The sequence below is a fragment of the Leptonychotes weddellii genome, chromosome 3 (genome assembly GCF_054177405.1).
Source record: "Leptonychotes weddellii isolate Sample4059 chromosome 3, ASM5417740v2, whole genome shotgun sequence".
Classification (NCBI taxonomy): domain Eukaryota; kingdom Metazoa; phylum Chordata; class Mammalia; order Carnivora; family Phocidae; genus Leptonychotes; species Leptonychotes weddellii.
In genome coordinates, this window is record NC_138371.1 from 91,434,950 (window position 1) to 91,461,860 (window position 26,911).

The window sequence follows — 26,911 nt, forward strand, 5'->3', positions numbered from 1 at the left end:
TTCTGGAAGCAAAGCACCATGTTATTCAACTACTTTTATCATGTGCCCGGGCCCTGGGCTCTGTGAGGCAAGAGAGAAAATATCAAAGCAAGGTGGACGTCGTCCTTGACCCCAAGAGCTCAGATACTACCGGCAGGGGTCCTGACAACTTAAACAAGTAAAAAGTATAAAAGGGCAAGTGCTGAGCTGCAGGTTTCACAATATGTAGCATTATGGCATCTGGAAGAAAGAATTTGCTAAACAAGTGCCTGGCTGTGCAGGGACAGGGAGGAGAGAGTGGCCAACTCTCTCAAGAAAACACTGCTCGGGGCGCCTGGGTGGCTCAGTCGGTTAAGTGTCTGCCTTCGGCTCAGGTCATGATCCCGGAGTCCTGGGATCGAGTCCCACATCGGGCTCCTTGCTCAGCAGGAAGCCTGCTTCTCCCTCTCCCTCTGCCTGCCTGCCGCTCCCCCTGCTTGTGCGCTCTCTCTCTCTATCTCTTTGTGTCAAATAAAAATAAATAAAATCTTAAAAAAAAAAAGAAAGAAAAGAAAACACTGCTCAATTGCTCAATTCACCACTTCCGGCTCTGCGTGTGCTCCCCGTCAACCCTTCTGTACCTACCACTGTGGATCCCCCCAGGGATTTCCTCCAGGCGACAGGTTGTCAACCTGATGTTTAATTCCATATGAGCTTTAAAATAGTAAAACTCCATCTTTCTAAACAGAATCTGCAATGCAGATTTTCCTTCTCCCGTTTGTCTAAATTGGTTAAGTCTGATTACATTACAAGTATACCTAGGCAACTCCCACTTCATGTCAGAATTCCTGAAAATTAGACTTCTGGCGTTAAAACACTAAGAGGAAATCAACCCGAGCCCCCAATCAATTTACTAAGATATATTAAAAATTATGAGGTTTTGTTGTTAAATGCTCAAGACATTCTGGATGACTCGTCAATTGCCGTGGGGCTAACTGGAGGTTGCTGAACGTGTATGTGGTTACCACTCACCCCTCCATTGATATTTGGTGTGTTTTGCAAAACATCCACATGGGCTTCTACTACCTGGACTGGAATGCATTACAACTTGAGACTTAGCACATAACTTTGTCTAACAATTGTATTGTATTGAGACCCCGGGGGACATGAATATAAAATTTTCTTATAAACATTGGCCAGAATCATTTTACTGAGGAATATGTAGGTTATATGAGTTTGAGTATTAAAAATCAAGAGGTGGACCTATGAGAACATGTTAACTGGGATGATATTAATGGGATATGCCATACACACACCTCCCGCCCCCCCCCACACACACACACTTGTTCTTTCCTACCTCATCATGTGACTTTCATGACTCTCTGCGCTACTCATTCTCTGGACTTCCCTCCAGCAAACATTCCCTGCCACACAACACCTGATCGCTGCCCAGCAGGCTGACCCTTCAGACTGCATCACCCAGGTTCCTTGCCCAGTGGCTTCTGACTGGGTCTAGCCAATAGATGACCCAGAAAAAGATGGGAGAGTAGGAACAAAGAAAGGAAGGTTTGAGTAGGTATTTCCTGCTTTCCCACTTGGCCACAGTCTTGGCGATGGCTGTTTCTCTAAAGCCACGGTGCTTTGGGTGACCTCCCCTCTAGGTTACAGCACTCCTATAACTCTGTAACTGTCCCCTGCACTTCCCTCTTCAGGCCTGGGGTGATGGCAGTAATAGCCTCCCACTATCACTTGTCCTTGAGTCTGTCACCATTTTATGTCATTCCCCTTAATCTTGCCCACTCAACCATAAAGTCCTACCATGGTGCTCTCTTCAATTACACCCTGGGCCTGTGCTCTATATTTCCTATTAGGAATCCGAATGAGACTCCTCCTTGCCACTTCATTACATTCCCTGTATGGGCAAATTAAACAATATCACTTTTATATATTTTAGCTATTTTTTTCCAGGCACAGAGATCCAGAGAAAAGGTTGAGAGGCTTATAGAGATGTTTAGCAATGCAAGACTTGAATACTCAAATCCTTAGTTGGTGTAATAATGCTAATAGTAGTAGTTAAGTGCTTGTAAGAACAATGGCAATAGCTAAAATGTTAGTGCCTACTATGTGCAAAGACCTACGCCAGGCACTTTACATTTATTATCTCATTAAATTCACACAGCCTACACAGGATTTTTCACTGTTTGTAGAGAAGGAAATTGAATTATAAGTAAAAGACACATAACCCATAAGTGGCAAAAGCAGGATGTGGCCCCAAGTCGGATAAAAAGTCATCAATCTAAAAAAAAAAAAAAATCTATGGATGCCTGGGTGGCTCAGTTAAGTGTCTGCCTTCAGCTCAGGTCATGACCCCAGGGTCTTGGGATCAAGTCCCGCATCGGGGTCCCTGCTCAGCAGTGAGCCTGCTTCTCCCTCTGCCTGCCGCTCCCCCGCTTGTGTGCTCTCTCTCTCTCTCTGACAAATAAAAATTTTTTAAAAATCTGAAAGAAAAGTCATTAATCTTTCTTTCCATTATACGTCTTATTTATATGTCTATAATAGACAGAACTCTTTCTGTTGTAAGTGGCAGGAACCGACAACTCATAAAGTTGACAGCCTATATAACCCAGGAGGTTCTCAATGTACTGTAAAAGCTCTCAGAATCAAAACAAGAGCTTACCAACCCGGGTTTGAAAAGCTCAAGCCCAACCATCTAATCCCCCTCCAGCTCCACTCTCAATTCAATGTCCAAGGAAATTGAATAGAACTCAGGTACCCCCAGGACCCTATCTGTCTCTTTTCTTCACTTGTCTCTGAGACCAGCTTTCTCCTCTCTGATGGGCTCTTCCATGAGACTGGATATATGAGATGAAAAATCTGGCACCAGCCAAGCAAATATAGAGCTCATAATACATTAAATTAGTCAGCATCTCACAGACTCACCTTTCTAATTTGCCACAAGACAAGAAAGGGCTTTTCTCCAGTTATTCAAGTTCAAAAAAAAAAAAACAAAAAACCGCAGGGATGGTCTTTGATTGGCCAAGAATGAGTCACATGTCCAACTCTTAGAAAAATGAGTACAGCCAGAGAGATAATCAAACATGACCACCCCTGTGTGTGGGAGAGAACTGATGCTTTGATTGGCAGCTTAAGTAGCGTAAGAGTGAGAGGACACCAAGCCAGAGGAAGGGAAAGGGACACTGGGCAAACAACCACAATAGACAAACATTATGAAGTCCTCACAAGTTACCTTTGTTAATGCATTTCTCACCTTGGAAGTTTAAAACTTAGACAGGACTTGATCCCTTGTAGCCTTTAATTCTCTACTTTTTCTGAGCACTGTATGAGATGAAAGATCAGGTACCAGCAAACTGGGCCAGGAGATGTAATGATTAGACCATTAACATTCTCAGACCTTGAACTCCCAGTGGATAAGTCTCCCAGGATGGCATGTGACCAAGCAGACCAGGGTAATTGAATTCAGTCTAGGCACAGGGAAGCATGTGGAGAACAGCAGCCCCTAGAAATCCAGTCCAGAGGTGAACTGAGTAGTATAATGAGAATATAATGCCAACAACAACAATAGTAGATAATAACAGTTGGCTCTTACCATGTACCAGAACCTATTCTAAGTGCTCTGTGTATATAAACTAAGTAAATCTCCATAGCAACCCTACAAGGTAGGGACTACAGTCTCATCCCCAGAGTGGGTTTCAGTAATGTGCCCAAAGTGATCCAAATCCAGGCAGTCATGCTCCAGAACTCATACCTTTAAGTACCACACCACACCTTATAGTGGGAAATCATCTGGAACTACTACAGCAAACCTGAACTTGCCTAATCATTGGATTGTCATTGTAATTAAGAAAAAGCAAAAGAAAAGCCACCTTCCATCTTCCATGTATACTCACAGATGTCCCGTTGCTAACAAACCAATGTCAGGTGATGGATTTCTTAAACAGGACACTCAAAGGACACATCATGAGAATATCAGCTGATTAATTTGACTACATCAAAATTTAACACTTGTCCATAACAAAAGGCATCAGAAACAAAATTCAAAGATAAGTTACAGACCAGGAGAAGCCTTGGTAGTGCTCAAAACCAACAAAGGATTAAAACCCTAAATATAAAAAAAAAAACAAACCTCCTAGAAATTAATAACCCAAGGGAAAAACAGACAAAAGCAATGAAAAGGTGTTTTCGGAAGAGGAAACCCAGTGAGTCAATAAGCATATGAAAAGACTGTCTGCTTTATGAGTAGTCAGGAAAATAGAATAAAACACCAGTGAGAGGGCGCCTGGGTGGCTCAGTTGGTTAAGCGACTGCCTTCGGCTCAGGTCATGATCCTGGAGTCCCTGGATCGAGTCCCGCATCGGGCTCCCTGCTCGGCAGGGAGTCTGCTTCTCCCTCTGACCCTCCCCCCTCTCATGTACTCGCTCTCTCTCATTCTCTCTCTCTCAAATAAATAAATAAAATCTTAAAAAAAAAAAAAAAAAACACCAGTGAGAAACAGTTCACACCCATCCAACTGGCAATAAAGTTCAAGACTCACAAGGCCTGGTCCCTGCAAGGAGGCAGAGAGGTGGGAGCCTCATATCCTGATGCGGGCAGGGGGGTGGTGCATGGCAGAACAAACACAACCTCTTTGGAGAACAATTTGACAATACCTGTTATGGTTAAAGTGTCCACACCCTTACACCCAGCAATCCCACACACAGTTACAGGTCTTCAAATCACTCACACGGCTGCCCAGGGAGACATCCACAAGAATGTATGTGGCAGGGGGTTTGTAATCATGAGACATTTCAAACAACTGTACTTTGCAAACCACAGGGCAGTCATCAATTAATCATGGCATATTCCTATAATGCAAGATTCCACAGCAGTTCAGAGGAAGAAAGGGAAGTGATAATGCATCAAAATAGATAGAAAGTGTAGTATTAAATGAAAAATGGAGTTACACCACCATGTGAAGAGTTTAATGCCAATGGCGTACATTTTAATTTCCATACAATACATACAGTGCAAAATGTAATGTACAGACAGCATTTAAATACCATCTAAAATATGAGTTTATATTTCTATGAACATATAATTGGATTTTTCACTGAATTAATATAATATTTAAGCTTGAAGTTTATGCAGTATATAATTTTATATAATTGTGTGTAATATGTAGAGATTGTATTTATATTAAATATAAAATTTAATTCACATCCAGGATGAAGTTATGTATTTTAAGTTTATAACATTTTATGTGCATATGAATATGTAGTAAGAATGTGAAGTACACATACAAGTTATAAACATTGCTGTTGTACTCACCTCTGGGAGAGGGTTGGATCTGGGAGGGCTACAGAAGAAACTTTAATTATACTTATAATGTTTTATTTCTTAAAGGACAAATAAATCGGGGGAGAGGGTACATGAGTGTTATATTTCTATTTCTACTATTTCTTTAATTTTGAAATTTTTATGTAACAAAAATTTATACTAATGCCTCCAGGTTTCACTCTTTTGAGAGAAGTGAACGCTGGGTTGACCCTCCGAGGGTGGTGAGTGGGTCGTGTCCGTACCCAGCGAGACAGGTCAGCACTTGCTGGATGAGAGCCCTGTGGACCGGCCTGGTCAGAGATGGAAAGAAGGCTTTCGGAACATTCTCAAACACAACTCCCAAAAGAGACTCAGGGCTCTGGTAGGCCAGGAAATTTCAAAGCAACCAATGCAGAGAAGATCTTTCTGAATAATGGGAGATAATCCAAAATCCATTTCAATTTAGCTTAAGAAAATATGTCCATGTGTTCATGGTAAGGCAGGGATATCTGATGTTCTGAGAAGTCACACTGCAGTCAGATTCTGAAGTTGAGAGCTGGTTCAAGGAAGAGTTTACCAGCCGGGCAGCTCCCTGTCCTCCCACTGGGCAGCCTCCCCTGTGCGAGGTTGCGCTGGAGACCTTCAGCTCCGTCTCTCAGGCAGAGGCATACGGGGCTCCTTTTCGACTTGGTTCATGGATCCTTGGGCAAGTCATTTTCTTCTCTGAGCTTCTATTTCCATGTGTGAAACACATGCATGTGTGCCTGTGTGTGTGTGTGTGTGTGTGTGTGTACACACAACCTATCTCCAGACCTGCTCTCTCTCTGTTTCATACAATTATATTAGGATCTCCCCATATGGCTCTTGCCAATAACATTAATAAAGGAATTAAAATGACCTAAATAATGGGGGTTGAGGGGTTGGGGGCAGGGGTCATCCAAAAGCTTCCATCCATCATAATTACCTGGAGAAGGGTCAGTGGGACCTCTTCAAGCTTCCTACTCCCTAGGCAACTTGTTTAATCTCTCTCTGTCTCAATTACCTCTTGAGTAAAAACAGAATAATATCACCTACCTTTTATCATTGAAGGGAGGAAAAAAAGAGATAATGTATGTGAAATCATATGTAGAACTTCTAAAATAGTAAGTATTGAGTAAATGAGCGTGTCTGTATATTTATGTCTGCATATGAGTGTTTATCCACACGCATTCGTGTTGGCAGATGGGTATTTATCTCTATGTGTTAATACCCATTTCTCCAAGCAGTCTTGAATCTGCCTGCCAGTATCCAGGGGAAGAAAACAATGATAAGATTTTCCAAGTGAAGTTTCCCAGGCTGCCTTTCTGACTCGAGGGGAGTGAGTACTGGGGCATGGTTTTCAGTTTTCACAGCAGAACAGTTTCAGTACCCCACCATGACAGTGCCTGGGGATACATCTTTGTCAGAGTTCTTCTGATTGGCCTTTTTAATTGCATGGGCCTCCCCTGTTAGGTTTATAAGATGTTCATGGGTAGCGTGTTTGGAATTGAAAAAAAAAAAAAAACCAGGAGACAAGACTCCCTCTCAATTTCTTTTCTTTGTATCCTCTTAACAACCGATATATATCCCAGGGGCATACCTCTGACTTCATTGGTCCTTGAGATCCTGTGAGCCATGCCTCAGATCCCAGACCCCAGGCCCTCTTTAGCCTCCATTTTTTTGACCCCCGTGTCCATTGTCGACTCAACAATTTTCACTCATCTACCCAAAGTTTTCACTTTTACTCCTTAGCCTAAAGTAAATAAAAGTCTTAGTCCAAAGTTGAGCTGTACAATAAATGAAACCTTTAAAATTTTTCTATAGCTCAACTTTATTCCTAAATTTGCTATTCCTAAAATGGAATAGCAAATCAATTTCCATGAGCTGAGAGTAATCTCTTAGAGGGAGTATTCTATCTGGTTAACCCTCAGTCTGTAGGATCAGGTGGATGCTGAGTCATATCTTATCCCACCTACTCGGGTATATGGGAAACTGTTGCCTCCAGGCTGGGCTGGTTCCAGGAAACCCTGAATTTCCATGTAAGACCCTTCTGATCAAACACACCACACCCCTGCCTCTTCTCTGGGTCTTACCTCCTTACAGAGGATCCACGAGAAGGAAGCAGCATGGGTTCTTTCTCCTCTTGGAGAGTCTATCTTGGGTTCTTCATTGACCATCACCTCCCAAAACTATTTTAGAGACCTACCATCTTCCCAATTCTCATCACCTCCTTCCCTACTCTCTTTCCTCAGTCTAGGATATCATTTTCCAGTCTCAATATTTGGAAAACACCAGGGAGAAAAAAGTTGATCACTATTCTAAACATTTTATCTCACCATAAATGTCATATGTGTGCCCAGGTCCCAATATAAATGAAAGTGGAAGAAACAACATTACTAATTCCTTTTATCATACACATGACCTGAGTTCCAACTGGGTCCTAGGCACCCCGCTAGGCACTGGAGATACAGAGATGAATAGGACAAGGCCTCTGTTCTCTAGGCACTCCCAATCTAGTGGGGGAGACAACCAGAAAAACAAATAATTGCAATGCAATATCTAAGCGCAATGAAGATGTACTCATCAAACAAGAGGGAGAGCTCAATTCACTGGTGGGTAGGCATGGTGTCTCAGTCAGTTTGGCTGCTGTAACAAAGTACCACGTAGACTGGGTGGCTTATAAACAACAGAAATTTATTTCTTATGGTTCAGAAGTCTAGAAGTCCAAGATCATAGTGTCAGCATGGGCAGGTCCTGGTGAAGACCCTCCTCCAGGTTTTCCTTGTATCCTCCTCTGGTGAAGAACGGACAAAACTCTCTGCAGTCCCTTTTATAAGGTCACTAATTCCATTCAGAAGGACTCCACCCTCATGACCTCATTATCTCCCAAAGGCCCCACCTCCAAATACCACCCCTTAGGATTTCAACATATGAATTGTGGAGACATACAAACATGCAGTCCATTGCAGATGGTGAGAGTGATTCAGAAAGTCTTTCCAGAATGGATGCTAAAAGGCCCACCTAACCAAAAGTACCCCTCCTTCTCCTTCCTGCAGGCACCATTAACCACACTCATAAAATTTCAATGCCATTTTCCCCCTGGGATTGGTACTTAGGCAAGCCTTAAAAATAAACTCTTAGAGGTGTTAAGGTATTATGTTATCGGGAAAGAGTAACACATTAGCCTACAAATATACTAGGAGGATTTATTTATGATTAATTATTAATATGACCCATCTTCACCTACTAGCAACTGAGAGTTTGAAGGAGGGCCAGCTCATAATTGAAGGAAAAACAAAAGGATGGCTTATACACCGGCACTATCTTGGCTTCCCTGGAAGTACGGCCTGAGTCAAGGATTCTTATTCAAGTGGTTTCTGAAAGAGTGCTCTCAGGAGAAGGAGAACAGGGGAAGCAGGATAGGCCAAGGGAGCAAGCTAAGCAAGATGGTGATCTCAGCCACATATGAGCTTTGGTCTCATTCAGAATTGGTCCCACCTCGAGACAAGAAGGAACAGAGGAAGGGATAGTGCAGGGCCACCTGATTGAGGAGGCTTCCACTGGCAGGGAGCTGTCATCAGCCACCCCTCCGAGCGGGGAATGCGCCCGACCCTCAAGCAAATGTGGGTAGGCACCAAGTGTATCCACTACAGGCCAGGGTCCTGGCATTCCCAGGGCACTCGATGGAAGGCTTGGAAGACAAAAAAGAGAATGTGTCTGGAAAAGGAAAGGGAACTCTTCATAACGCTGCTAGTGTGTGTGTGTGTGTGTGTATGAGCATGCACGCGAGTATGTGCATACATGCACACAAATGTGATGACTCTCCCATCAACCTGAGAGAATCCTAAGAATAGTTCCTAATGAACTCTCTATTTCCCCTCTGGCATCTCCCTGAGGGAAGGGAGTATTTCTCCCACCTTGTTCTGCGCTTGCCCAATGCTCAGCCTTGAAAGGCTTTAGAATCTAGCAGTGGGAGGCATCGCAAAACCCTGATCTTCCTTCTCTCGACTGTGACTGCAAGACCCCAACTCCTGGTTCTCCAGGTCATGAAGGGCTGTCAACAGTCTCTGCATCCACTACTAGCCCCTGACAGCCATTTCCCCTTGATTCTCTAGAAATGCCGGTACTACCTGGAACACGACATTTACAGGAAGCTGCAAATATGGTCAGGGGTGAGACGTTGCCAACCCTCACCTCCAGATGGCCCTCTGTTTTCTCCTCAGCGGAGCCAACCTTAGGTTGCTGCTGAGAAACGAATCAGACAGCCCAGCTCTCAGCCGGGAACTATCACTGCCATGCTGGGAAATTGCCTTTGAACTTAGTCAGGCATGGGGGGTGTGGTGCGGGGAAGAAGCCAAAGCAAATGTGGATGTTGGCTCTTCAGAATTCTCAGCGACTAATGGATGTGCAAATGAAACCCCCCAAAAAATCTTTATATATATTTTTAGGAATCATGGTTCATAAAGTATGCCCCACCTGTCCTGGGATTCTTGGAGACAGAACAAAATCTTTCCTTCTAAAATAAAATATTAGACATTTTCCCAATTCAAATAAATTGCCAGATTCAAATAAACTAGATTAACAGATAAATATTTCTCTATTTATATCTCCTTTCCATTATATTTTCTTAAACCTTGCTTGCCTGGTTGTTTGCTGGTAAATTCTCCTATGCAACAAAACACATAAAGCAGCTATCAACTAACTATTAATAGAAAACTTCAGGAAAAACCAGTTGCATTTGGTTCATGCTTACTGGATGTGTGATCATGGTCCTGGTTTTGCATTCCAGACAGAGAATACTAGCCCTACTATGCTCTAGGCTTCAGGACACTGGGCAGTTGAATATTCTCATGTGTAATTTAGATATAATAACCCCTATTTTACAAACAAATGCATGAACAGGTCGATAAATTGAGGCACAAAAAGTTTCAAGTTAATAAAATATTTGCACAAAAATTAATTAAATATTTACACACCAAAAGAATTTGTTGTGGGGCGCCTGGGTGGCTCAGTTGGTTAAGCGACTGCCTTCGGCTCAGGTCATGATCCTGGAGTCCCGGGATCGAGTCCCGCATCGGGCTCCCTGCTCGGCGGGGAGCCTGCTTCTCCCTCTCCCACTCCCCCCTGCTTGTGTTCCCTCTCTCGCTGTGTCTTTCTCTGTCAAATAAATAAATAAAATCTTTAAGAAAAAAAAAAAAAAAAGAATTTATTGTGATGAGCGCATACCACAAAGAGTCCTGAAGTAGATTTGAGGTCAGCTAAGGCAACCCTGAGGAAGTGGTATGTGAGACCAGTTCTGAAGGAGGAGGCACTGGGACAAGGGAACACAGAAAATCACTTCAGCAAACCCCGTGCTGACCAGTGCAATTGCTTTGGAAAAGAGCCTGGAAGTTCCTCAAAAGATTAAACATAGAGTTACCACATGACCCAGCAATTCCACTCCCAAGAATGCACCCAGGAGAAATGAGAACATATGTTCACGCTAAACTTGTGCAAAAACGTTTATGCGACATCACTTAGAAGAGTCAAAAAATGGGAACAACCCAAATGTTCATCAGCTGATGATTGGATGAACAAAATGCACTTTATCCTTACAGTGGAAATAAGTATTCGGCAATAAACAGGATTGAAGAACTGACCCAGGCTACAACAGGGATGAACCTTGCAAACAGTATGCTAAGTAAAAGAAGCAAATCGCAAAAGAGGACATACTGTATGTTTCTGCATATATGAATTGTCCAAAATAGACAAATCCAGAGAGACAGAATATAGATTAGTGATAGAGGGAGACAAACCATAAAAGACTCTTACTCATAGGAAACAAAGTGAGGGTTGCTGGAGGGGAGGGGGAGATGGGGGATGGGGTAACTGGGTGATGAGCATTAAGGAGGACATGGGATGTAATGAGCACTGGGTGTTATACGCAACTGATGAATCACCTAATTCTACCTATGAAACTAATAATACACTATATGCTAATTAATTGAATTTAAATAAAATAAAATAAAAAAGAAAATAGATTAGTGGTAGCCAGGGCTAAGGGAGGGGAGAAACAGGGACTGACTGCCAGGAGTGTGGGATGTGGAGGGAAAGATGAGAATGCTCTAAACTGATTTTGGCGATGGTTGTGCGAGTCTGTGAGTATACAATGAATTGTACACTTTAAGTGGTTGAAATGATGAGTGGCTTCAACTCCATCTGGGATTGACAGAGAATTGCCCAGTTGGAAAAGTAGAGGTGAACTCAGGGCTCGGGTTGGATAAAAGAACTTCATGACTTCAGAGTCTTTCACAGCTGGGTCAGGTTAGAGGTTCTAGTTCGCTTCCTGCTCAGTGGGTAGACGGCAGACAGAAACACGCTGTCCCAAATGGAGAACTGTGTCAGCTGAGCTCCACACTGAGCTACTGAACCACAGGCTTTAAGCAAAGCCTCTTTCCAGAAGACAATTTTATAAAGCTCGTAAGAAATTCTAGAAAGAGGAGGAGAGACAAGGAGGGAGAAAAATGTGAGCAAAAGTCGTGAACAGAGACAATCCCAGCCCAACACCACGAAAGCTTTCTGGAAAACTTTACTTCTCCCACATACATTCCACCCAGGGCTGCTTTTATTCTTTTATTCCTGGTTTCTCTCTCTCTTCTTCCTTTTTTTTTTTTTTTTTTTTTGTCTTTCTATTTTCAAAGTCAGAAGAAATTCACCCTCTCCATGTCTTCCCCGGAGTGTTAGCATTTGCTGGCATTTGCCATGCCCCTGGGACTGGAGAGCAATACACCCTCAAGTGGCTTCAAGGTGTTGGGGAACATAAAAGTAATCCCCTATCAGGGCCGAGCACTGTTACACACAGAGGAAGAGGTGGTAGCCTGGGGCTCCGAGCAAACTTGAAGAAAGGTCCAAGTGCTGGCCAGCCCTGTTTTTCTGCTGATAGTTTATCACTTCCTGAAATCTTTACCATTAGAGTCAATTTGGGTGTTAAAGTACCCTTAAACTCAATGAAAAAGAACTCACGCCTTGCGTTTCACTCCTCACGCTGTCTGCAAACACAGAGCAGTCGTGATGACTTATATTCAAATCCCTGACCACACTACTTTCCTTAATATTCTCTGCTGTCGCTGTTAGCACCGCAACTACATTAGCGAAATTGAGCAGTCCAAATGCAACACCTTGCCCACCCCCCAAATAAAAATACCAATCACTCTGTTCATATTAAGTAATGATTTGCAATGTCCTTCTCCCTTCTCCTGCTCACAACTCTGCCAACAGCATTTCTTAATGCAAACAGTAAAGACTGAATTACAAACGTGATCCAATTTTGCTCTGCATAATTAGTGGATTAGACATCAGAGAAAATCCACTTATTTTCATAGCTCATCCAACTTCCCACCTCCAGCTCCCCACCTCCCCCACCACACCGCACTCAGAAGTAAAGGCGCCAGAAGCACAAAGTGAGAAAGGACTTTATTCCTAAAGCACAATTACAGCTATCAAATTCATTTTTAAATGATTCCCAAGTATGCTCTTTTCTCAACTGGATTTTTTTTTCCTAAGTAAACAAAGCTGGGAATCTGAACTAGAAGTGCCTGAGTCAGAAGTATATCATTGAAGGCTATAATTATTATATATATATATTTTTTTTTTTTTGCAAGAGATTTTGGAACAAACTGTCCGTAGCTGAAAAACACCAAGCCACTCGGGTTTGGCTTGGCTTGGCTTATGGAATCAGATGGCTTGGGTTTACTTCTTGGCTCTGTCAGTGGTATAATTCATTTTATTATCTCCACAATGGGCATGGTGGTGAGTGTTAAATGGGATAATATCTATAAAGTTCTTGGAACAATGTTTGGGACATAGCAAATCTTCCAAACGATTTGCATGATTTTTCTACGCCTAGAGCCCAGGTGGAGAGAACTGGCATCCCCAGCCTATCCTCTCAGTCCACCCATACATGGGGTGGAGAGCAGGGAGCAGCTCTGTGACAGAGCTCAGAGCCCCACCCGGTGCAGCTTGGAAGGTTCACGAATATGTAGTCCATCCACCCAGAACAGATACAGATCGCCACAGATGGATGCCCAAAATGGCTCTCTTCAGTATGGCAAAGGCTTTGCTGACAAAACAAATGGAAGATACTCTGTCGCTGCCCACAAGGTAGGGGCAGAAGTGGGGGCAGGGAAGGGGGAAGAGCAAGGAGGGGAAACAGGACTTCTCGCATTTTCTCCTGTATCTCTTCCCTCTCAAATGTCTACACCAGCCACCTGAGGAGTAAATCAAAATGCTGACTTCTGAGTTGACGAGCACTCCTCCTGCCAAAAAGCAACCCCAGTTGGGTAGCACTCATGTTACCTTAGTGTCGTAAGTATGATTGCAGCCATAGAAGTGCGTGAGGTGCATTTCCCATCTCATGCTCAAGACAGCTCTCTGAGGAAAGTGTTAGTATTACTCGTGTTTTACAAACGAGGAAACTGAGGTCTAGAGACAAGTAATGCCTGAGGGCGCACCTCTTTTTACGGACAGAATGGCAGCTGTAAATCCAAAGCTGTTGACTCCAGAGCACATAATCTGCCCCGCAAGGCCCTATTTCCTTGCAGCTTCCTAGAGGTTGGATGGGCATCAAGACCAGGATTTGGAAAGTTGGAATGGACCGAGCGAGGGGTAGTACTTCTATCAGCTTTAGCAGGAAGGGCCAGAGTGTCCTGGGATAAAGCATAGAAAGACTTTCCCAAGTGACACAGAGAGGCTTTCTTCTCAGTAAACACAAGGATCTCCTTCAAAAATGCTGTCCCTAGATGTCACCTCTCAGCTCAAACCTGCCCCTTTTCTGCCGAAATAAGCACAAAGCACGTTTGCATTCATTCAGTGTGTTCTTGTTGGCTTCAATATATAGTGGGTGCTCAGAAAACAGGTGATGTAGTAAGTTTCCAGAATAGAATTTCTTCTGTGTAATCCTTCCTAACACATGTTCATTGCATTGGGGCACCTGGGTGGCTCAGCCCGTTGAGTGTCCTACTCCTGATTTCGACTCAGGTCATGATCTCTGGGTCATGGGATCGAGCCCTGAGTTGGGCTCTGTGCTCAGCAGGGAGTCTGCTTGAGTTTCTCTCCCTCTCCCTCTGCCCCTCCTCCTGCTTGAGCGCTCTCTCTCTCTCAAATAAATAAATAAATCTTACTTAAAAAAATTTTTTAAATGTTCATTGCCTTCACAAGACACCATGCTCAGTGATACAGGGATAGGAAGTTCTAAGACATCATCTCTGACCCCAAAAAGCTTGCAATCTAGTGAGGTCTCATGGCAGAATGTCAAGTCTAAGGAAGGTAGAGACTGTGGGATCCAAGGAAGATGTATTCTGCAGGGATGGGAAGGTTCCTAAGATCAGACGGAGGAGGTGGCCCTCAGTGGTGGCCAGCAAAAGTGTCAAGGCTCCTGGCTCCATTCTGCATCCTGGGAGCTACCCCTTAAAGACAGGTGGGATATCAACAACCAAAGTGATAGCATGAAAAAACAAACAAACAAAATATCCTAAAGGAGAGCTCAGACGATTGAAAACCAAGACCAGAAGAAGTTTAGGGAGAGTTTTACCAGCAATGGCTTTAGGAGACATGGCCAAAGTGACTGGTGGAGGTTCTTGGACCTTTCTGCGATCTAAATATAGGTCTTCTGGATTTATTTTTCGTTTCTTTGGGTGACTTCCTTACTGAGAAGAGACAATCCTCCTTGTTAATCTTAAACTGACTTTGTAAGAACATGAGCCCTAAAGTCAGACCTAGGTTCAAATATGTCCTTCTCTACTTTCTAGCCATCCTAGCCTCTCCATGTCCCCGGGCCTCCCTCCTGGGACATGAGGTCATTATTAGGAATAAATAAGACAATGCACGCAGATGCCTAACATGGAGGCTGACACAGAGCAGGGAATCAATAAATGTTAACTCTCCAGTTCTGTTAATAACTGGTTTCATTTGCACTTCAGCCAGGCAAGAGGTTTTCCCAGAACTCCGAGATGAGACCTTGTCAACAGGGCGACTCAAGGGCATGGAATCTTGACACCTTTGGTCCATCTGTTACATTCACCCATCTACCTCACTCCTGGAGAAATGCAGCTAATGAGGAAGAATTACTCAGAGGCATCGGCTATCTGGTAGGTTTGAAGGAAACTGCCTGTTTCCCCTTTTATAGCAAAGAAAAAAATTAACAGACTTCTCCAAACACACTCAGTTCTGTGAAGAACATTACCATTCAAACAAATAAACAAAAAGAATATTTGACTGAATCTTTCAAATTGATTCAGAATCCTTTAGATGGAGGCTGGGAACCTTCTTTCTGTAAAGACCAGATAGTAAATGTTTTAGGCTTTGTAGGCCATAGAGACCTCATCACAAGTACACGTTGTGCCGTGTGGGAGGAAAGCAGCCACAGATAATATACGAATGAATGAGCTTGGCTGTGTTGCAATAAAACTTTATTTATAGACACTGAAATTTGATAATGTGATCATTTTCATGTAACACCAAATATCTTTCAGTTTTTCTGCCAAATGCCATGATTTCACTCATATGTGAAATTTAAGACACAAAATGAGCAAAAAAGGAAAAAAGAGAAAGAGACAAACCAAGAAACAGATTCTTAACTCTAGAGAACAAACTGCTGGTTACCTGAGGGGATGTGGGGAGGATGGAGGAAATAGGTGAAGGGGATTAAGAGTACACTTATCATGACGAGCACTGAGCAATGTAGAGAATTATTGAATCACTGGGGCGCCTGGGTGGCTCAGTTGGTTGGGCGACTGCCTTTGGCTTGGGTCATGGTCCTGGAGTCCCAGGATAGAGTCCCGCATTGGGCTCCCTGCTCCGCGGAGAATCTGCTTCTCCCTCTGGCCCTCCTCCATCTCGTGCTCTGTCTCTCATTCTCTCTCTCTCAAATGAATAAAAAAAAAAAAAAATTTAAAAAAAAAAAAGAATTTTTTAATCACTATGTTGTACACCTGAAACTAACATAACACCGTAGGTTAACTATACTGGAATTAAAATTAAAAACTTAATTCAAAAAAAAAAAAAAACAACCATTTTAAAAATGTAAGAAGTCATTCTTAGCTTGCAGGGCTGCACACAAACGGGCAGGGGACAGGATTTTGTCCATGGTCCTTTGCTTGCCAAACCTGACTGAGACCCTGGGGGCCTTCAAAAAATCTCAGGAAATCTCTTGTCCAACCCCCGTATTTGTGGCTGAGCGTCAGAGCCATAGAGGGAAAGTGACTTGTCCAGGACCAGCTGGGCCTCTCAGATCCAGACAAGAAGCTCAACAGAAAGAGTATGGCTGGAAACATCAGGCACGTACTGGCTTGAAAACGTAAAAATCACTTTTTTTTCAACTGCTGTTTGCTACATTCAGTGTCAGAGATGATGTCAGCTCAACAGATTCTTCCCACCCCCCGGGTTTTTTTCATTTACTCTGTCATTTTCTAACTTGGGCTTGAGAGAGCTGTGTTTAAAAATCCTTAGAAGTTGGGCAACTGGGTGGCTCAGTTGGTTAAGCGACTGCCTTCGGCTCAGTCATGATCCTGGAGTTCCCTGGATGGAGTCCCGCATCGGGCTCCCTGCTTGGCAGGGAGTCTGCTTCTCCCTCTCCCACTCCCCGTTTGTGTTCCCTCTCTCGCTGTGTCTTTCTCTGTCAAATAAATAAATAAAATCTTTAAAAAAAAAAAAATCCTTAGAAGTGAAATGGGATGAGTGATTTGGGGTGTCACAACCAGGACCAAAATTGTGTGTTTACCACCTGAATTTTCTTAGGAAGCATTCCGAAACATTGAAATGTGTCTTCAACCGGGGCGCCTGGGTGGCTCAGTTGGTTAAGCGACTGCCTTCGATTCGGGTCATGATCCTGGAGTCCCGGGATCGAGTCCCACATCGGGCTCCCTGCTCAGCGGGGGGTCTGCTTCTCCCTCTGACCCTCCTTTCTCTCATGCTCTCTGTCTCTCATTCTCTCTCTCTCAAATAAATAAAATCTTAAAAAAAAAAAAATTTGGAAAAAAAAAAGAAAAAGAAATGTGTCTTCAACCTTTAGAAACGGTAAAAGGCAACGCTGTAACTTCACCTTCACACAAAACTACCCAAGGAAATAAAAATGACCAGATGTAAAAGGCTGTTTTCTCTTTTAAAAATTGCTTTATCTATTTTAATTCTTGTATTTCCCTGGAGGGTTAGATATTTCGGTCACATAGTTATCCAATTAAAATGAAAACTCTCTGCTTTATCCTTTAGGCGAGGACAGCTGCCGACTGGTAAGTTTTATAAAGTCTTTAATCTTGTCCATAAATATTTAATAAGAATTGGTTGGTACACAAGCTGAAGTAAAGTAAGAAATCAAAGAAGGAATCATGGAAATAACCTCTGTATTGTGTGAGAGTTCTGTAAAACAAAAGCCGAATGACCAAAGCCTCTTTCTTTTAATAACCATTAAAATATTTCTGAGTAGTTTGATCACTCTTTCAGCTCACTTGTCCTCACGAATGTACAAAAATAAGTAGATTGCAAGAAGATATTAACTGTGACTATCTGTGCCCTTTCCTCCAATATCCTGCCATTTGTTTCTGAGACAGCCTCTCATGTTTCCATGGAAACCCAGAACCAGAGGATCTCCAAGCGCGTTAGCAGCATTTGAAAATATGGATCCGTCTTTTTATTCTTGGCTACACACACACACATACACACACGCAAGGCACACACTCATACACACTCACACCTATGCACAGACGGCCACCAGCTCCACCACCATCCTATGCATCTTCATGACGATATCTCAAACTCAAAACTCAAAACAAGTACCTGATGATGGATAGGCCAAGGATTCATGTCTCTGTTCTTTGATATGCTGAAATGAGAAAGCTGCCATTTGCCTTGACCTGGTCTTTGAACTTCCTCTTCCTCCCATCACCCATTTCCATGTTGCAAACCTGCAAACACCTATATTTGAGGGGTTTTTATTTTCACATCCTCCCAGGCAGAGGGTCCTCATGAGTTTTTCTTATTCTTTTTCCTTCATGTGAGATCACAGGACATTCCAGAGAATGAAGAAGTTATGCTATTGGGGAAGATCTCTTAGACCAGAAGGTTTTTCCCCACCTGCCTCAGTAACTAAGAGATTTCAGGAATAAGCACTCTTTTTTTTTTAAAGATGTATTTATTTATTTTAGAGAGAGAGAGTGGGGTGGGGAAGGGAAGATGGAGAGAGAAACTCAAGCAGACTCCACGCTAAGCGTGGAGCCCAACGCAGGGCTCGATGCCACAACCCTGAGATCACACCTGAGCCGAAACCAAGAGTCAAAGGCTTAACTGCCTGTGTCACCGAGGCGCCCGAGGATTGAGCACTCTTTACTAATCACAAATGTTTCTTTAAAGCTACTGTAATCTGAAAATAACGGAAATCTCTCAGCTCTTCCTCAGATTCACTTGACTGTGTCCTTGCTCTGTCCATAGAAGAAAGAAAAATTAGGTGGCCCCTACTTCCTTTGCATCAGGATAGATGAAAGACAGAGAGCCAAATGGAAGGAGGAAAGGAAGAGGGAGGAAGAGAAAGACAGCAATTGATACTCCTTGGCTTCCCTTATTTTAGGTAAGTAATTCTGGGTGCTCAGATTATTCTTCATTTCTACAGAAATGTCATTTTCCATTGCTTTAATCATACCTTCAGTTGCTTCTATCATGCCAACTTCAGGATTTACTAATTCTGAACACCCTAGAGAACCCATACAGCTCGCTATAGGAGTTGCCTTGGCCTTCAAGGCGACTTTCCTGCAGCAGTTGTTCATCCTGATTCTGTGCCTTTCTACCAAGCCCACAAGTCCTTTGCCCACTTAACACTTTAATCGCTTACTCAACAAATACTTAGAGAGGACAAGCTATGTGCCAGGCAATGTTCTAGGCACTGGACTCATATCATTGCACAAAAGTAACACAAATCCCTGCTTACTCATAGCTTCCATACCACCCTCAGCTGGCCCCAGTTTGACTCTGATTCCATGCCTTCTCCAGCCCACCCTGACTCATGGCTCAGACTCACATCTCTGACCCTGATCCTTTCCACCCTCCAGTGGATGCTAATATTGATTTCTCACCCCCACCTTGGCTCTAGATTCCTCTACAAGTTGGCTCATAACTACCGAATGACATTTCCTTATTTTTATATGGTCCCTAAGTCCCCAGACACTCCAATATTTGGGCAGACAACCCTCATCACAATCGTTTTTAAGACTTTTTTTTATATATTGCATTTCCTGTGTGTCAGGTGCTGTTTAACACCTTAGACGTACTAATTCATGTAATCCTTTTAACAATATGGAAAATGAGGGAGGTGCCCCTTAGGCCCATTTGTTGACTCCTGCTAAGTAGCAAAGCTGTGACTTGCAACAGTTATCCAGCCCACAAGTGGAAAACCTAGGTTTACCATCCTGCACTTGACAACATGGCTTTTTATTTGCTCCAAGTAGTCTCGTTGCCTTTAGTTATGTTTCTGCCCACATTTTTCTTTTCCCCAAGGTCATTTGAAATGCAATCCTTATTATACAAATCATCTATCACTCAGTGCTCCCTTTCATATCTCCAATAAAACTTTTAAGTGGTGCTCTGCCAAGGATGTCACCTTGCAGGGACCAATTGTTCTATCCCCAGGTTGATAAAAAAGAAGACATCCAGAATCCGTTTTGTCAACTACAAAGAACCCACACTCACGCATGCACCCTGCATCTTAGTTCTGCTCTCATAAAAGGTGTTTGGATTTTACTATCTCTTCCCATATGGCGTTTCATTATACTGTCCACATGACATCCCCTATCCTTGACATATCTCATCCCTCATGTAATGATGATTACCAACCCCACGCTCCTCTAACTTCTCTAGGGCAGTTTCCTACAGATCTAGGTTTTGTTTTATTTATCATGTCGCTCTGCCCTTTCTTGCCTTAATTAAACTCAGCCTCAGGACATAGGAAACCAGAGAACTGACTTTTTCTTCCTTTTGATGAAAGCAATATCATTTTCTGGGGACAGCAAATATTCCCCCCACCTCCCGCTCCTGCCCAAATTCACCAGTTAAGTCTCAAATACCCTTTGTCCTTTGTTTTGCATCTGCTTGTCTGAGTGTTTCAAGGTTTGATTTACATTTTAATAGTTTCTGATCCAAAGGGAGGAAATGAATAGGAAGTAGCCTTGGTTTCCCCTTCTTTTACCATCAGCTCCTATCATTTTTTTCAAAACATTGAAAAGCAGCTATTTTCACATTCAGAAAAATCTTCACAACTCATAAGAAAGGCCCTTCCTGTTATCTACATAAATAGATGGATGGAAAAGAATTTACGTGATAAAAGCTCTCAGTTACCTGTGGGTTATAGGAAAGAAAGGCCAGCAGGTCCTAAACCTCAGCAAATGTATGTTTATCCATGTGGCATGGTTTGAGGGCTTACCACAAAACTCAAGCTGTCTTCCATTCCCCCAGTCCTCATTTACAACCACAAAACCACCAAAATTCTGTTCTTCTGGTCATAGGAAGTCACTAATATCTTAGTACAAATGAACATACAGAGCTCCTCCAAGACCAAAGTAGTGAGCACACTCAAGACAAAGGTACGTCCCTGCCCAGTCCACTCTTCTTCCGAATGACCGTCAGAGTGAGCTTTCTGGAAGATTGCACTTCGATTCTGCATAAAAACTCTTCATGCTTGCCCATTGTCTTTAGCCCTGAGATTTGGGCTGGGGAGCCTATCACCAAACCTCTCGACCTCTCCAGTCCCACCTCACACACACCCTGCGTTCCCCATGCTGCAGTCCCACCATCCTTCAACCACACCCCTCTGCTGTGGGGTCAGCCTCCCCTCCTGCCTTACCCTGTCTTTACTTGGCTAACTCTTTTCCCCCAACAAGACTCAGCTCCAGGATGATCATGTGCTTCTCTGAATCATGACCCTAAATGTATGTAATGGTCATTGTCTTCCCTACTGACTATCGTTCTATCAGGAAAAAGAATGATTTTCCTTCATGCCTTCCCCCATGCCTCTCAAAATAATGTAGTAATTTAACAAGCATATGAACAACGAAATAGATGATTCAATGAATAAATGAATGAATGAAGGGAAAAAATGGAGTAGAATCATCCCAAACCATCATCCCCAGGGGTTGTAGTTCTCCAGAGGGCCTCCCCTGATTACAGGCACCAGAAGGTCCAGCAGCTACCTGAAAGTACCATGTATATCATGACCCCAAAGTGGCTGGGGAAAGGAGAATCTCAGTTTTGCAACATTTGAGCCATAAAGGGCAGGTCTCCATCATTTTACCCAGGGGACAAGCTGTTCACTGCCGCTCTAAGTGTCCATGGATTTAAGGCCTCATGAAGGTCCTTCAGTCCCAGCCAGAGGCAAGGCGCTCCTGCTGCTCAATCCCCCAAAAGCCCCACTTCCTATTCAAGGTCAGGGACAGCAAACCTTAAATCCACTCCTGAGGTTTCATTCCCCTGAAACTAAGGCTCAGTTATCAACGGCAGCAGGACACAGCCTGGATAACTCAATTTGGCCAAAGGTCTAAGCACTTCATTGTAGCCAATGGGCTTTCTGCTTCATCAACATCCCCATCACCACCATCATAAATATGATTTTTTTTAAGTGTCCAACAGAATGTGGCACATTAGGTGAAGGCGTTCACCTAACCACAAATGGAGAAATTTTTTTTTCTGTTCTGACTGTTATCCTTAATATATACTTATAAAAGGTTGGTAAGAAAAACAATAAGACCTTATTTTTTTAAAAGCAAACCTAGTTTCCGCAGACTCAGAGCTCAGAAAGCCAGCAACCTGGAAATGCCAATGAATGTAGACCCAAAAATCTCCCTAGAAAGCCTATTTTCTCTAATAAAAAGGCCAGGCCAAGAGCAGCCTAGCAGGACAGATACGATTAGATAATAATTATTCTCCCCAAACATCATCACAGCTAAAGCTATGGCTCAACCACACCCCTGCCAGCAAAGGCCCAGTGGGGAGATTAGACTTCCACACTTTGTGGACTCGAACAAGGTGCCCTAAATTCCTCCGCCAGAGCGATGTCAGGAAAAGCAGAGTAGGGAGCCGGACCTTCAACCGAGCAGTGACAGGTATGCAGTGGGCAGTAAGGAGATTCCCCACTCCAACCTTATGGAGACCAAGTGGGGATGCTGCAGAACCACAGTACCACATAACTGACCAGCCCTCCCTCCATGCTGGGAGATCAGAGGAGGCCTCGCCGAGAATCAGGGCTTTTTTTTTTTTTTTAAGATTTTATTTATTTATTTATTTGACAGAGAGAGAGAGTGCACACACAAGCAGGGGGAGCGGGAGAGGGAGAAGCAGACTCCCCACGGAGCAGGGAGCCCAATGAGGGGCTCGATCCCAGGACCCTGGGATCATGACCTGAGCCGAAGGCAGACGCTCAACCAACTGAGCCATCCAGGCGCCTAAGAGTCAGGGCTTTCAACACACCCAGTAATAATAAGGCCACCATGCCCACCCCTGCCCACGGGAGGCTACGTAGGAGCAACGATAAGGCACCCTTGCCCTCCCAGACAAGGGAGGGATAAACTCCTTGTGAGGAGCCAGCTCTCTCACCCCTGCCCAGCGGTGAGGAGGAGCCCCCCCACCCTCAGGTGTCAACAGAGACTGAGTGAGGAACTGGGATCCCCACAGCTGCCAGGCAATAATGAGGGGTGACCCCTCTTCCTCCGATAGAGCTGTGTTGCAAATGCCAGCTAAAAGAGAAACAGAAGGTCTGACTAACACCCAGAGTCTCATAACATAATACCCAAATGTCCAGGCTTTAATCAAAAATCATTCATCATACAAAGAACTAAGCGAACCTCAACTTGAATGGGAAAAAAAAGACACCAACGCAGTGATGTTAGAATTATCTGACAAAGGTGTTAAATCAGCCATCAAATAATACTTCAGTGAGCAATTAAGAACATGTTTGAAACAAATGAAAAAATAGAAAGTCTTAACAAAGAAATGGAAAATCTCAACAAAGAAACAGAAGACATAAAGAAGAACCAAACAGAAACTTGAGAACTGAAAACTATAATAACCTACGGACTCAAGAGCAGGATGCTGACGACAGAAGAATTAGTGACCAGTGGAAATGATACAGTCTGAACAACAGAAAGAGACTAGGAACACACACGCACACACGCACGCACACACGCACGCACACATGTGCGCGCACAAACGCTCAGGAAACTGGGGTAACAGTTACGGAAACTTTCGCTACTATTTCTTATTATTGCATGTGAATACAGTTATCTCAAAATGAAAAGTTTAATTAAAAATAAAAAAGGAAACAGAACACAGGAAATATGTAGACTCACAATTCCCCGAAGAGCAAACAAACGTAGTGTATATAGTTGGGAGGAAAAAGTGTTAACCTTACTAATTAATGAGGTAAAGACAAGTTTATCTATTTTTTATCTTTTTAAACAAGAAGTAAGTTTCTAGCAGTTTTTCACATAATGGAGAAGAAAGCCCCTTGTGGCAAAACTTCCATTGTGGTGTAATAGGACCTTCAGAGTTTTATGTAGCATAATAACATCACGGCTAAATTTTAGTGAGTATCTCTATTCCAGCAATGACGCTGTAGGCTTTGCTTGGATTCTCTCATTGTCCTCACCAGGATCCTAAAAGGAAGGTACTCAAATAAACCCTATTTCACAGATGAGGAAATTGAGTTTCAAGATTAAGCAAATTATACAAGATTCCCCAGCTCAAAAATGATAAAAACCAGGATTCGAATCAGGCAGTCAGACCCCCAAGGGCACTCACACTCCCGCCTTAGCAAGAGCTACCGCTCCCCGGTAGGCAGATCTCCTGCCAGGAATGGGTCTGCTTGCATTCGGAGCCCAGGAGATCACAGCCCTGCTCCTGCTCCCAGATTCCATACCAGCACCTTGGCTGGACCAGGCATTCCAGGCCCTCATGGTCAGCGAGAAGAAAGGATATGCGGGACCCCAAAGGGACCTCAGAGGAAAGCAGGAGGCATCAGATGGCCCAGACACAAATGGGGGGCCAGATCTGGGGTGGCGTGAGACGGTGCCATAGCATGACCCTTACCCCCAACCCGCTCAACCTGGCTCAATGGCTGAACCTGGAAATAAGCAGCAAGCCTGTGTGGGACACACAGATAAAGCCCTGAACTGGACAGGTGGCACCCCTGACAGCTTCCAGCAGACGGTGCTGAGCAAAAGTTATCTTAATCCCAAATATTTGGAAATCAGGCACATTGCACCCTGTGGATTCTCGGATGAGGCAGAGATGGGGGTAATGCTGGGAGGCCTCAAGAGGCGCATATCAAACTTCCTATTAATAATGGCTGTAAGTGCTTAAATAATCCTTTGTGGTACTTAGAGCAACGTCTTTACATTTGTATCCTGAGTAAGTAAAGCAGGGCATACAGATTATACTATAGGTTTCCCTTGCTATCTGAAGCTAGAGTGTTCCTATGAAATTTCCATAAGCCAAAGCTGTGTTAAGGGAAGAAGCAATTACCACTAATTTATATGAAAAAAATCTTTGAGGGGCGCCTGGGTGGCTCAGTCATTAAGCATCTGCCTTCGGCTCAGGTCATGATCCCAGGGTCCTGGGATCGAGCCCCGCATCGGGCTCCCTGCTTGGTGGGAAGCCTGCTTCTCCCTCTCCCATTCTCCCTGCTTGTGTTCCTGCTCTCACTATCTCTCTCTGTCAAATAAATAAATAAAATCTTTAAAAAAAAAAAAAATCTGTGAGCGTTCCCAGACCCGAAAAACTTTTCTGATACCTTAGGCCACCTCTTGATAACAGACACACAAAACAAATCCAGATAAAGTACAGATGCTCACAGACCACGTTGAAAGATCCCGCAGCTTGATGCTGAGATGCTGCATGTACTCCCTGGGATGAGCTTGGGGGCACTCTCGCTACTTGGGGAGCACGCTGTCTCTATAACGGCCCTGCTCGCTGCAAAGCAAATGCTGAACACTATTTCTGCTTTCAGCTTCTTCGTCCGTTAAAGCGAAAATTCCCTTTGGATGTTTTTAGGTCTGTAAAAACAGGTACTGATGTGGGTCTTTCGTAAAAGCGACATCGCATAATGCAAACTTTTGAAAAGCAGGGGAAACCTGTCATTATCAACGAAACGTATATTTAAATAACAGACCAATGCCATTTCTTTTTTCTAAAATGTTCTGTAAGATACACTTCATGGCGATAGAGGGAGTTGGAGGGAACTGGAACCCTGGAACACCACTGAAGGGACTGTAAATGCATACAAGCTTTCTGGAAAGCGTTTAGCATTGTGCAGCCCAACTTCTGTGGGGCCAACAAAGATTTATGGGGGGAAGATGTTCACTGCAGCATTATCTATGACATTAAAAAATTAGATACAACCAAAGGGAAAGGTTAAATAAATCAGAACTATCCATACAATGGCATATTATTGGCCATTAAAGTTTTGAAAAATGGTTGCTGGTATAAGGAAATGCTCATAAGATAATGTTAAGTGAAATAAAACAAGATGTAAAGCTCAATATGTAGCATGATCTCAACTATACGTACAAACAAGGTCAAGCTAAAGTGGAAACACAACAAAACAGAAATAGCTAGCATCTCTCAGTGGTGAGATTTCAAAATAGTGTTCTATCTCACTTGTTTTCAAATGTTTCACATAGTCTGAAATTGGCATATAACTTTTATAATGGGAGGAAAACAAAACAACAAAAAATCCATGAGTCCTATGCTCTCTGGCAGGTTACTAATGCCATAAACACAGAGCAATAGAATAAAAGCTAAAGCAGAGAACGGTACCACATCTATGTGACCACGCATGTGCCTTTTACAGGCTCTAGAAAGGGTCTGGCAGGAAGAAAATGAGTGGCTTCTGTTTATTATTTATCACTGTCGCTGTCTGAAAAATAACACCCATAGGGGGAGGCCAGATGGTATCCCTGCTAGGGAAAGACAGAAAAAAAGAGAAAGGTCTAAATAATCTGTAAGCCAGAAAACACCTGGATGGGCACCACCTGAGCACAAATGGAACTCAGCATGCTGGGTCACTGAAAACTTTGTAGTTTTTTCTCTTTTCTCTCAGCTTGACCCTCCTCCAGCAAATGCCAGGACAGCGTCAACAGAATAACCAATAGGAGAAAAAAAAAATTAGAAAGAAAGTAAAGGGAAGGGAGGGTTGGGGAAGGAAGGGAGGGAGGAAAGAAAGAGAGAGGGTGAGGGCGGGAGGAAGGAAGGAAGAAAGAAAGCCAGTCAATCCCTTCCCTTTAGCAGCCCCAGCCCCTCCCCACTCACAGCATGGCCCCAGGAGATGCTCAGAGCTCTAAGCCTGGGACTAAATCTCAATTGATTCAAAGCTGCAGACCAAGTCCTATTCTGCAAGTAACAGCCACAAATGCAAACCCAGGACACACGTGCTCAGTAGGGAGTAAGCTGCAAGTTGGATATCCCTAAGATTTTGCAGTCTTTCTGTTAAGTTCAAACACCCTATGGCTCAGTCAGTTAAGTGTCTGACTCTTGATTTTGGCTCAGGTCAGGATCTCAGGGTCTGGAGATCAAGCCCCACATGGAGCCTGCTTAAGCTCCTGCACACGCACTCTCT